Source organism: Typopeltis vanoorti, chromosome 21, assembly GCF_054136105.1.
Source record: "Typopeltis vanoorti isolate ZY-2024b chromosome 21, IOZ_Tvanoo_1.0, whole genome shotgun sequence".
NCBI classification, from domain to species: Eukaryota; Metazoa; Arthropoda; class Arachnida; order Uropygi; family Thelyphonidae; genus Typopeltis; species Typopeltis vanoorti.
In genome coordinates, this window is record NC_143569.1 from 40441759 (window position 1) to 40456406 (window position 14648).

The 14648-nt window shown below is 33.6% G+C and overlaps 1 protein-coding gene across 2 annotated transcripts in view; it reads left to right on the forward strand.

Annotated features, from left to right (window-relative positions):
• The window catches only part of Rubicon (run domain Beclin-1-interacting and cysteine-rich domain-containing protein rubicon), a 357235-nt gene that overhangs the window by 301809 nt on the left and 40778 nt on the right, over window positions 1-14648 (forward strand). The window lies entirely within an intron of this gene.

The following is a 14648-nucleotide window of genomic DNA, read 5'->3' on the forward strand; positions in this document are numbered from 1 at the left end:
TCTATTCAGCTAGAAGAACAACAATCTTATGTTGAATACTTTAAATCTGAAAAGTCTGGACTTTCAGAACATGCCATCTTCACTAGATACAGAGTTCATTGGAGAAAGATGAGAGTTATTCACAAAAGTCAGTTTCTCATGGAATGCCTTTATAAAGAAACATGTGGAACTCTACTTCATTCTCCTAACTTAAACAGATCAGACGGCTTATGTCTATCCCCCTTTATGGGAGATAGTACTTTACAAATCCGCTAATCTTTCCTAAATTTTTATTGTATTTATTTTTTATTTTTTTATTTATTTTTTTTAGGAAATTTATTGACCTTTTTAGTTATCTTACACCAGCTACTTAGGTGGTGCTTTTTGGAATTGTCAGTTATTGTTTAATTTGAGCTTAATGTACTGAAGATGCCTGTGACACACAGGCGAAAATTATACTATTAAATAATCTTTGTACGTGAGTTTTTACTGTTATTAATTTTGTATCGATATGTCTACTCACAGTATACCTCTTTTAAAACTTAATCATTGATACCATACTGAGATGGAAGCACAGAGAGTCAACTGCAAGTGCTATCCACAGACAACACACCACACTCACTGAATATGACTGTAGAGTGCCATGTATTATATGTAAAACTGCCATTCATTGACCTACAATGAATACAAACTGGGCATCTACTGAACATGAATCAGCACATAAAGATTCAGAGCCAATCCATGTTGGATCCTACTTCTTCTCAATCTATACTTTGGATCCGACATGATTACTACTACGATGTTCTTAACTAATTGATAAGTTGTAAGTTGATTTCTAACTCAAATATAAAGAAAATTTATATTTAAAGACTGCGCCACTTTATATTTGAATTAGTTCAAGAATTGAAGAAAAACCCACTCTCAACTACCTATCCTTTATATGTTGTTATTATATAAACTGGCCGAGAATATTTAACTTACTTAATTTACCCGCTTTGATTCGAATATTTTATGAATGGTGCAGTAAAAGAGATTCAGGCAAAACACAACTTTAGATTAACAAAAACAATCATTTAATTTTAGAATCACAAATTTTACACCTAACTTCAATTCAGTAATTAAGATATCACAAACATTTTAGTTTCTCTGATAAGTACAATCATACAAACTCAGACAACGGTAAATCTGTTATCTCTATAATACAGTCTTCTCACAGTTCCTTAAGTTCCAAATACAACAAAAATTGCAGTAATACCTCTTCACAAACAAACACTTTTAAATTTACACTTTAGCTAACTTTCTCAATAGTTACTGTTAGTATAAGGAAATTCTAGGATGAAACTCTCACATTTCTCTGTATAGGAATATTAACGGTTGGAATATCTTACCGATAATCCTTTTTCTTCATCTACTTATACGTAAACACTTTTTATAACTGTAAACACTTAAACAGTATACGGCACTCATTAAAATAATTCTTCTAAGCAATAAATGAATTAATCATTGGTCACAATACACATAAACAAACGTTGCATAAAGTACTACTGATCACTCATGAAATAAGGCAACACACAATAATTCCTTAACTTGAGGTTTTATATGCACAGGTCCTTGACAGGTTGCCCCTGAAATTAAATCTCAACTCAAGTATTGCTAGTCTATTTAGTAGTCACTCAGCTGTCTTCCATAGCTATAATTGTTATTCTACAACTTATTAGCTAACCGCCTCTCAACTAGTAGACTTTATTTAGTTGCTTGAGTGACTTGCCGACTCGCTATTATCGCACTGTGATTCCCGAATGCCCTGATTCCAACCTAATGCCAATACTCTCCTTTCTCTCTCTAATCTATCTCTTAATAATCTATAATTTCAGCATTCATCGCTTATATATCCGTTCTTCTTGCCTAAATTGTTCTCGTGATATCTTTAACTAAATCTTTTTTCAATAATTTGCAACATTCTCCTCACATGGTGTTCCAACTCGCCCTTGCTTACTTACATGTGTCTCCATGACAACAAAACAAAACATAATAAAATTGAGCTATTACATAACGTTAAACTTCTACAAATAGGAATAAATAGAGAATATTAATATTTCAATTAATGCGCAGTTAAATTATCAAATACAAGTTCTTATAATATTAATATAGTAATAAATAAAATAGCTTAATAATATTTAATACAGTCTTTTCATTATTAATACTTTCATAATTAATCTTTGATTAAATAATTAGATATTAGACAAAATTAAAGTAGTTATATGAATATTAAATTGTAAAATAAGTTGTTTACATTAAATAATATTTACAAGTCTAGCCTTTGTGATGGAGGATCATGTTGGATTCTGAAGCAAATAATAATTATTCCAATCTCTATATATTCAGAATCCAACAGCAGGACTGCAATATGCTAGCCCCCACATTACCTGAACATGCAGCATTTGTCTTCAGTGGGGTAAACTGCATGTACCGTGGGACATGGAAGTTTGGAAAGTTGTGTTATGGAGAAACGAATCACTCTACACCCTTTACTGAGCAGACGGATGGATGTGAGTTTATGCTTTTTTTTTTCTTTTTTTTTTTTTCATGGCTTGACCTCAGATCTCTGTTTGTGATGCCGCAAACATTGAATTCTGAGAGATATCTGAACATTCTACACAATGCCATTCTTCCTACTTTGTGACTGTTTCTGCAAAACTGACCATTGTCTCTTTTAGCAAGACAATACACAGTGTCATAAGGCTGCTGCTGTAACCATGTGGTTTGTGAACATGAATGTCACCACACTTGACTGGCCTCCATAGTCCCCTGATCTTAACCCTATTGAACATCTGTGGGATAAACTTGAGTATCGGGTGAAGCCGAGGGACATCTGCCCCCACAACAGTCCTGGGGGCTTCATTACATACCTACAGGAAGAATGGTACAAAATTCCATTAATCTCTATCATACACTTGTTTAAAGTATACCTGTAGGATTGCTGCAGCCATCACAGTGAAAAGCCCTACATTTCATTAACTGCCCCCACAACAATCCTGGGGGCCTCATTACATACCTACAGGAAGAATGTACAAAATTCCATTAATCTCTATCATACACTTGTTTAATACACTGCAGCCATCACAGCGAAAAGCCCTACATTTCATTAAGTTGGGTGTCATGGCTGTTTGTTCCTTCCACTATGGTGTCCGTTGACTTCTTTTCAAACAGTGTAATTTACTTTATTATTTACATTTTATTTGTTTTCTTAGAAGAGTTTTCTTTTATTCATTAATGATTATGAGTAGTGTACACTTTTCTTTACATAGTAATATATACATAAATTTACATTTTTATGCAAATATGTCTATGGCAATATTTTGTTGGAGATCATTAGATGCATTCTTTTTCTTATAAAACAGAAGGATTCATTTTTATTCACAGAAATAAACGGGCTTTTGTTCACTATGCCTATTCTTTTGGAACAGTGGAATGAAATGTCCCTGGATAGTAAAAAAACATCCCTTTCCCAACAAACATCATACTACATCATACTGGATGCAAGAAAAACAAGTACCTTTGTTATATCACTAAATAGAGTATAGTTTAGTGCAGTGCAGAAACAATGAGAATATGTATTACATTTAGCAACAGTTAGTGTAATTAGAGAAAATGGAATGAAAGTGACCCTGCATAATGAAAAACACTCCACTCCCACACATACTGTGTATTACATACAGGCAAGCAAAACAAAATTTTATTTTTATATTTTACATATATGATTTTGAAATAACATGGTTTGCAACACCAAACAATATCTAACTAAATGCATTGTCCTAACAACTATTTCAAATTGTCACTTGCAGAAAATATATGGTCACACCTGTTCATAATATAGCCAGCCACTGGGTGCAAAAAACCAATGTAAAGGAAATTTTTAACAGCAAATAAAGATTTATATATATATATATATATATATATATAGTTTTATGAAAAAATTGAATGACTAGAACCAAGATTTAAGTAAAAAGGCTTTAATATAAACACACTACTAGTTTCGGCCTGTAACAGCCTTCTTCAGGTGACATTATAAAAGAAAAAACACTAAACATTGAGGGTTAAAAGACTATGAACAACATAGACAGTATTTATACATAATTAGCATGAAAACGTTGTAGTTGTATTTGAAGCTGTTCTTTCGTTTGTTGCATTGTTGAGAGAGTGCGTGCTTGCTGCATCACGTGAACGCCAGTACATGATTACAGCTGAATGACCATCTGGGAGGTTGTAGCTTAAGTTGTTATTTAGATGAACAGGATTGAAGATGATTTCTCTAGATTCCACAATTTTTCTCTCTATTTCGTCACTGCAACGGAAGATGTTAGTAGATTTTTCCCAGCAGACTTTGTGAATTTGGTTATCATCATCATTAGGATTAGCCGAGAAAAGGATATGACTTGATAATGCACTCGCTCGCTGTCTCTCGTAAGTAATGTCTCTCATGTGTTCTTCCATACGCATTTCGACAGATTTGTCTGTCTGCCCAAAATAAGGAATATCGCAATCGCATAATATTTTATATACACCAGGGTATTTGAGTTGATGATGACAAGGTTTTGGGTGGCTAATTAAGGAACAGATCTTTGGAAGTGGAGTGAACAAGGTTCTGATATTATTATTATGTGATTGCGATATTCCTTATTTTGGGCAGACAGACAAATCTGTCGAAATGCGTATGGAAGAACACATGAGAGACATTACTTACAAGAGACAGCGAATGAGTGCATTATCAAGTCATATCCTTTTCTCGGCTAATCCTAATGATGATAACCAAAGTCACAAAGTCTGCTGGGAAAAATCTACTAACATCTTCCGTTGCAGTGACGAAATAGAGAGAAAAATTGTGGAATCTAGAGAAATCATCTTCAATCCTGTTCATCTAAATAACAACTTAAGCTACAACCTCCCAGATGGTCATTCAGCTGTAATCATGTACTGGCGTTCACGTGATGCAGCAAGCACGCACTCTCCCAACAATGCAACAAACGAAAGAACAGCTTCAAATACAACTACAACGTTTTCATGCTAATTATGTATAAAGACTGTCTATGTTGTTCATAGTCTTTTAACCCTCAATGTTTAGTGTTTTTTCTTTTATAATGTCACCTGAAGAAGGCTGTTACAGGCCGAAACTAGTAGTGTGTTTATATTAAAACCTTTTTACTTAAATCTCGGTTCTAGTCATTCAGTTTTTTCATAAAACTATGTATGTTAACCGAGTCGATGATCATTCTGTCATATATATATATATGTATATGTATATGTATGTATGCCAGCCTGGTTGGCCAAGAGGCTGCGGGTTCGAATCCCACATAGGCATGGATGTTTGTGATTTTATTCCACCTTCATGCATTCATTCACCCAAGTATAGATACACTCTCTTGATTTGGATCTACTACTCACCATGAGAGTAGTAGATCCAAAACCTCCCACAATGGGAGAGGCCTTCACCCTGCAGTAGGTAGAAAAATAGGCTGTTCAACATCATCATCATATATATATATATATATATATATATGTAGAAAGTATTTTACCTTGGGTATAATAAATGTTAAGAATACCAAGCAATTTTTTAAACCTGGTTTTACTCCATTTCCCAAGTAAGCAAACAGACAAATAAGTCAAGTTTGCGCCTGCAAGTGATGCAAGTCTAGCTGATCCTACAGGTAGTGCAAGACCAAGGCAACTCATGGTAAAGGTGGCATGAGCTCTGATCACTAATCTTTATATTTACCCTTAATGCCAAAATAAAACCAGGTTTAAAAAATTGCTTGGTATTCTTAACATTTATTATACCCAAGGTAAAATACTTTCTACATTTATATCTCCTCCAGAGATTTTTATTTAATAAGGTTAAAACACCTTATGGCAACTTGTTCTGGTAAAATACTTATGAGCTCTGTATTACTAAATCTTGGTATGTCTAGCCTAGCTCCCACTGATGAGACCTCAATAAAGGTCGAAACCGGTCTGGATAGTGGCCTCTTGCCTTTAATACAAAACATCATGCATCTCCTTCTTGGAGATGTGTTTTGGCATTAAGGGTAAATATAAAGATTAGTGATCAGAGCTCATGCCACCTTTACCACGAGTTGCCTTGGTCTTGCACTACCTGTAGGATCAGCTAGACTTGCATCACTTGCAGGTGCAAACTTGACTTATTTCTGTTTGCTTACTTGGGAAATGGAGTAAAACCAGGTTTAAAAAATTGCTTGGTATTCTTAACACATATATATATATATATATATATATATGTAATAAATTTTTTAACTTGGGGATATTTTATATTAGGATAACCAAGTAATTTATGAGTTGCCCAATTTTACAATGAGTTGCTCTGGTGTTGTACCATCTTTAGACTTGAACTTTGTTTCAGGCGCAAACTTAATTGTTTGCATACTTGGGATTAGGAGTTAAAATAACTAAGTTTATAAAATTACTTGGTTATCCTAATACACACACACACATACTAATTCTCTTTTTACGCGGCTTTTTTTTTTTACATGGTATATTTTGATTTTGCACAGTTCAAATGCCATTATTTTTAAAATTTCTGTTTGAATTCAGTTCTGTTAAAAAAGAGTATTTCCGTTATAATTATGTTTACACGTTTTGTGTTTTGCTCATGAAAGTTTGTTAGTGCAATAAGTTATACAGGTGTGTATTAAATTTTGAAGTTTTGTATGCATAATATCAAATTAGTAAAATTAATTATTTATTTTCAGATATTTTTGTAACATTATCCCATTAATCATGATTTCAGATAATTCAGTTAGACAGAAGAAGAAAAGCTATTTCTTTAGAAGCTAAGATCCACATTTTAGATTGTTTAGCAGCTGGAGAAGTTTCAACATCCTTGATTAAGTAAAATGATTAAGGAGAATGATTAAGTAAAATGAAGAGGCCATTAGAAATCTAATTAAAAGAAACACACGTATTAACCACAGTGAAAATTATTTAATTGTAAATATTTCATCCCTAAGTATCTTAGGACATCATCAGTACAGTAGTTTTAAACAGTAATAGGAATAACATACAGTTAGGGCACATGATTACAATAGAATCTCATTAAACGGGCATAATGTGCTACAGAAGTAAAAAAAAAAAAAAATTTAACACAATTTTGTATGACAATTTCCCATACTTTAGGAATAGTAAGAACGTCGTTGCGGTTTAAGTTTGGTCTGTGTAGTATTGCTTCAGAACTTTCTTTGTATAAATGTTCATGTTTATATAAAGATCTATGTAAAAGTTTAGACTTTTCCAAATGGATCCTATGGTTTGGATTTTCAATTCCGTGTTGAGAGAGGCCAGATTTCTGCGGTTTAAAAAGACAAATGTAGTCTTGATGTTCCGAGATGCGCTTCTGAACAGCCCTACCTGTCTGTCCAAAGTAAGATAATTTGCATGAGCATGGAATCTCATAAACGCCAGGCAACATCAAAGGTGAGAGTTTGTTCTTAGGAGAAGGTAACAAGTTGTAAATTTGGTTGATAGGTTTGTAAGTAGTGGAAAAATTGTATTTCTTCATAATTTTAGGAAGACGTTCTGAGATGCCTTTAACGTAAGGTATGGGAATCCTACGGACTTCTTCCTGTCTGGTTTGAGGTGTGGAGAAGTGACTGATGATTTTTTGAGTTGTTTTTTAGGATTATATCCATTTAGGATGGCTGTATTTTTAATTACTTCTAATTTCTGGTTTAAAGATTCTTCAGAGGAGCAGAATTTGTGAGCTCTGGAAACTAGTGATTTAATAATGCCAGATGATGAGCAGAAGAATTGTGAATGTAGCGACCAGAGAATGTATGCTTGCGAAAAATTCTTCTGCTCATCATCCATCTCAGAAATCTGACATTATTAAATCACTAGTTTCCAGAGTGCACAAATTCTGCTCCTCTGAAGAATCTTTAAACCAGGAATTAGAAGTAATCAAAAATACAGCCATCCTAAATGGATATAATCCTAAAAAACAACTCAAAAAATCATCAGTCACTTCTCCACACCTCAAACCAGACAGGAAGAAGTGCATAGGATTCCCATACCTTACGTTAAAGGCATCTCAGAACGTCTTTCTAAAATTATGAAGAAATACAATTTTGCCACTACTTACAAACCTATCAACCAAATTTACAACTTGTTACCTTCTCCTAAGGACAAACTCTCACCTTTAATGTTGCCTGGCATTTATGAGATTCCATGCTCATGCAAATTATCTTACTTTGGACAGACAGGTAGGTCTGTCTGTTCAGAAACGCATCTTGGAACATCAAGACCACATTCGTCTTTTTAAACCGCAGAAATCTGGCCTCTCTCAAAACGGAATTGAAAATCCAAACCATAGGATCCATTGGGAAAGGTCTAAACTTTTACATAGATCTTTATACAAAGAAAGTTCTGAAGCCCTACTATACAGACCAAACATAAACTGCAATGACATTCTTACTATTCCTAAAGTATGGGAAATTGTCATACAAAATTGTGTTAAATATATATATATATTTTTTTTTTTTTTTTTTTTTTTTTTTTTTTTACTTCTGTAGCACATTTAATGAGATTCTATTGTAATCATGCGCCCTAACTGTATGTTATTCCTATTATTGTTTAAAACTACTGTACTGATGATGTCCTACGATACTTAGGATGAAATATTTACAATTAAATAATTTTCACTGTGGTTAATACGTGTGTTTCTTTTAATTATGATCGCACCACAGGTTTCATTATTTTAAAAATAAAAATAAAAAAAATTAGAAACCTGTTCTTAATGGAACAAATTAGATGTCAAGTCGTCATCGTATACAAGAGGCATTATAAAAGTGCAGATGAAAAAGGCCCTAGTGATGTGGATATATGATTGCTCACAAAAAGGAATACCTTTAGACAGAAATGTCATGAAACAGAAAGCATTATGGTTGTGCAAACAGATTCAAGAAAAGGAGCGAACAACATCAAACAATAATTGTGATTTTTTTGCAAGGACAGATTGGCTTACAAAATTTCTCAAAAGATACATGCTTCATAATGTAAAAGTAAAAGGAGAAATCCACATCTAGGAAATTTTTTTTCAAAACTGTTCAAAATTACTGAAAATGGCGGCTACACTCCTGAAGAAGTTTGGAATGCAGATGAGACCAGCCTTGGAAAAAACTGCCAAATAGAACTTATATAGCGAAATCACAAAAAAGTGTTGGTGGCTTTAAAGCAGCTAAGGATCATGTGACTATTATTTTGCATCAATGCTTCAGGAGATCGTATGTCATGAATTAGTCATTAATCGATACCTAAGACCGCAGGCAATAAAAGGTGTGGATTTTAACACATTAGCAATGCACTGGAAGGCATACAAAAAAGGTTGAGTTATAAAAGAAATTTTTAATGAATGGTTCCATCAATGTTTTGTTCCAGAAGTTAAACGCTATTTGTTTTTTAAAAAAAAATCTGGACTTTAAAGTTTTCTTGATTATAAACAATGGTCCTGGCCATCCTGTTTTAGAATGCCTGAATGTGGAATTTTGTTTTCTGCCGCCTAATACAACATCCTTAATACAACCACTAGACCAGGGTGTGATCGCTACCTTCAAAAGCTTACTACATAAGAAGCGCATTCTGATACATTTTGGATAAACTAGATAAGGATAATTTACTGACAGTTATTGATATGTGGAAGAAATTTCTATTTTGGATTGCTTCAAACTTGCTAAGTTCATGTTATCAGAATTGAAACCATCAACTTTAAATGCATGCTGGAAAGCTACTTGGCCAGAATGTGTGAAAAGAAAAACCGTGTAGTTTTGCATACAACTGAATATCCCAATATTAGCAGAGAAGGAATTGATGGTTTTTCGTCTGCAGATATTGAAGAATTGATGGTTGACAAGGCTGTTAGTGATGACAAAATAATAGAAGCTATTCTTGAGAATCTCGATGAAAAAGAAAAAAAGTGATGATGATGAAGAGATTCCTCTTACTGCAGACGAAATTACTAGCCATTTGAAGCCCTGCTAAAGAAGGGCTTTAAATGGCTAGTAAATTGCAAAGTCACTTTCTTGCACGTGATCCAAATACTGAACGAGCTGAACAGTTTAAACGTGAACTGAAAGCATGTATGGTTCTATATGAAGAATTATACAAAGATCTAGTCAAAACAGGATCTCGACGATTAATTATAGAGTTATTTGTGGTAAACAAAAAAAAATCAACTTTCATAATTATTGGAAATTAGTGCTAATTTAGTTCCTTTTACTGAAGAAAACTTTTCGATATTGCAGTATGAACAGGATGGCCAAAGTGTCTCAAGTGATGTAATTCCAGTCTCACAAAAAAATGCAGTTACTGTCAGAAAGTGATGCCGAATAAAATTTAACTAATAACCATGTGTGCGGGCGTATTGGGGCCTTTTCGAATTTCTGTTTTATTAGTAACACACTATTTTCTTTAAGAAAGATACATATGCATGTACTTTAAATAAGTATTTAAATAAAAAATATTCCATTAAAATTAAATAGAGTTTTATTCAAATTTTCATGTTTTATTTGAAAAATAACTTATTGTTCATATCTGGTTTTCACATCTGGAACCATTCTTCTATTTTTTCATATACACGGTTTTCATTTACACAGTTTTTTTCTGGAACCACTCTACCGTGTAAATGAAGAATTGAGTGTATATATATATATAAAAACTTGAAATTGGAATTGCATTTGTGATTTTCTGTATCATTAAGGTACAGTTCACAAATACTAATTTTACAAAGAAAATTGAACTGAAAACATTACGCTATTTCTTGCTATGTGCATTTATTTCAGTTTATTAATGATGTAACCGTTTCATGTAGTAGTACTATCATATCTGCACACCCCCCCCCCCTCCCCGATGATACATGTCAAGAATTTTTAATATGATGTAAAAATGTGGATGCCTGACATGGAAGGAATATACTACATTATTAAGAGTTCCTGTTTGAGCAAAATATGCAAGATACTGTCCAGGATGAACATATTAAAAGGCTATGTGGTTGTTTCCTTCCATTGTTCTGGCCTTGATCCTTAAGTGGCCCTGTGTTTATGTATACAGTTCCAAAATATATATTAAATTCTCTGCAGCTATAGCTGTATCATTGAAAATTATCCGAGGAGCTGATTATGCTTAATTCATTTCTCTTATTCCTTTTTACAAATAATATTTTTAGCAATACTAGCTAGCTGTAATTCAAATTTTGCTTTATAATTTTTAATAAAGTTCAATGTGGTTTAACAGTTTAGTTAAACCACGTTGTTGCTTATATGTCATGTTTTTTAGTTGATTTGTTACTCCTATTTTCTTTTTCTTTTTTTTTTTTTTTTCCTAATAGCATATTACATAAAAATTAAGTATTTATTAGTATAAAATGTTTCCATTAGAAGCCTGCAGAAGAGATAAAAGAAAGCTTACAAGAAAGATGTATAAAATGTTTGTCCATGTTTCAGTGATATCTTTAGTATAAAAATGGAGCAGAACAATAAATATACATAACTGAAAAAAATAAATAAAAAATAAATTCAACAGTGTCCCACTAAAGATGGAATAGGTTAACAATAGTCAGTTAATTCTTAGACTGAATTTTTTTTTCCCCCTATCACATGCATAGAGGTAGAAGAACATATAGTATATCATTGCCATATATGGGGGGAGGGGCACAGGTGAGAATTGAGAAAGAAGAAATCTATTGACGTGAAAGGGATATACTAAATTATCAAGAGTTCCTGTTTGAGCAAAACATGTAAGATACTGCAGTACTATGAAGAGTGGTCATAGTTTTTGGAAAAGCACTTTGAGGTAGGCTGCTCTGAAAGACAGAGGTAGATGAAATAAATGAGATGGAGGAGAAGCAAGTTTGATGTGTTTGCAGTTGTACTGAAAAGGGATGTTGGGCAACTGTTGCTCTAGCTTTAACTAGCCCAACAAAGTGGAGGAATGATGGTTGTTAGTTCACTGTGTCTCTTCCATGGTTACTGCTGAGACCATGAGAGTACCTATAGAAGAGATACATAGTTGAAACAGTGCATCTCTGAGATATAGGTCGGATCTCAGAGGAAGGATCATCTGTGAACCAAATTGCTTTCATCAGGGCAGTATCAAGAATGTTTAGGGAGTTTTAGGTGCATCACTCCAAACTTGTGAACAGTATTCTAAAAGAATGGGTAGATTTGGGATTTGTATAGAGACACAGCTTGATTGGTGAAGAATAGTATCTTAAGTGGAAGAGAACGTCTAGTTTTTCAGAGTCTGATTAAGCTACTGATGTGATGTGATGTTTATACCATGAAAGGCTAGGTGAATGTAAGTCAAGATCAGAGAGATCTGATCCTGTGGGTGATTTGCATCTTACTGAGGGCTAGGAAAGATGAGCTGAGATCTTTTTGAGAGAAAAAGCAAAACTGCATTTTAGTGGCATTAAAGGTGACTAGGTTATCCTTGCCTTGCTGAAATGATGTTGGAGATCAGTGTTTAAAGTGATTGTTGATGGTTAGGATTTCTGAGTACTATATGGCTTGTTATCGATCATCAGAAAAGCTGTGCATTTTTTGCAGCGATTGAAAATAGGTCATTTATGTATATGAGAAAGAGGGAGGTGATAGAACAAAGTACTGAGGCATGATTGCATTGTTGGCAGAAGTTTTAGGGAAGTTTTATCATGGATTGCACCCTCTCTTGAAGAGAGGGTGCCATCCATGATGACTTACAGTGAACTACCATAAAGAAAGCTGGATATCAAGTTACAGGGATGCCAGGTAAATCAAAGGAAGACAATTTGCATATCAGACCTTGATGCCAAACATGATCAAAATTCTTGGAAATGTCAAGAATAACAACACTTGTTTCTCTGAACCTTTCCATGACATGTGTCCACTGGTGAGTGATGCAGGCTAAGAGGAGGTCACCTATGAATCTAGATTAGTGGAATCTGTACTGATGATTAACTGGTGGGCCTTCATGTAGCAGAGAGATTGCTGATGATTTTCTCCATTATTTTGAAGAGGATTAAGATGATGCTGTTAGTTGAACAGCAAGTTTTCCAGTTGGTTATATGCCAGATGAGTATAGAAGAGTGTAGAGATGATAAAAGATAAGTGCTATCTTGGAGCACAACATTTGAGTATAGTTGGAGAGATGTTATTGGGACCAAAAGAGTTTTAAGTGTGCAAGTTGTTTAATATTCCTCCTATGGTTTTTCAGCAAAGAGACATTAGAAGAACTGTGACCCCTGCATAGATGACCAAGGTAAATCACTTCATACCATACCAGAAACAGCACATTCAGAAAGCAACTGTGGTACATTTTATATTGAACCAGAGCATGGAAAGTGGATGATAATCTTGGGTAAAATACGAAATGAACATAATGCTATTAGGATCATTTTTTCATATTACTCAGTGCAGGTGTTTTAGTGAAAAGAGCAAAAGTCAGACTGAATAGAAATTCTGGAGTAGTTGGAGGAAGAGCATTTTGTGGGAAAAGAGATTTGCACAAGATTGTGATCTGAGTTACTGAGAGGAAAGGTGACATCGTCCAAAGTGTATCTGGAAGGAAAACTGGTTTAAAAAAAGTTTTCAATGTAAAGATAACTGTGAATCCATTAAAAACATTGAATAAACATGTGAACACAGTGGAAAGATATTCAGTTAACTGTACTAAATTAACTCTACTATATTTCATTTTATACATCTTAAACCATCATCAACATAGCAAATAGAATTGAGAAATTCACACAGCAGCAATGTTGTTGCATGAAGAGTGGTTGCTTTTTTTTATGTGCATTCACAAGGAAGCTGGGTAAATATAATAGTGTTAGAATCTGAAATATAGATGTGTAATTGGGTATTTGTAACTAAAATCACTAAGAAATACAATTATAGATACCAATTTCCAAAATTTTGAGCATGTGTAATTTGTCATCGAGGATAGGATGATGGAAAAGAACCTTGACACTTTCTTTAAAAAGACATTCAGATTTGTGGGAGGAACTGTGCGATAATTTAGCATCTCAGAGGATCTTGTGGATAGTATTAGTAATTACATCTTCATCAAGCATAGATTTATGACATTTTTTTGAATACAGTATAGGAAAGGTATTCAGAAATATGCTTAGTGATAGAATAGGCTGTTTAACTGAAGTAAAATAATTTACAACTACATGGAATTGAATAGACTCCAGGTGAGAGTAATGATTATACTCTGCCCTTAGTAGATGGCAACAAGGAGCTGTTTCGTTAACAGGTTTAAACATCATTGAAAGATGAAATTTGCTAAGAGATACAAGAGACATGTTCAGAAGTACCTCTTACATAAGGGAGTTTGTTTCTATGGAAGTCATCCTTCTTGCAGGAAAAGGAGAAAAATGGCTGATGATTCTCTCAGTAATTTTCTGATTTTAGCAATTGAGAGAGATAGTTTGTTTAATAGTGAAATTTCTTTCTAAAACACTTTAAAACAGACTCTATGAACTTTTGAAAGTAGGCATTTAAGAATATAATATTTTTGCAAGGGATGATGTACAGGCATGTGGTGAATATAACAACTAGAGGAGGGCTGCTTACAATAGACCAACGCGGATAAGGAGTCATCCAATTCTCATTTTAGAAGAGCAATCA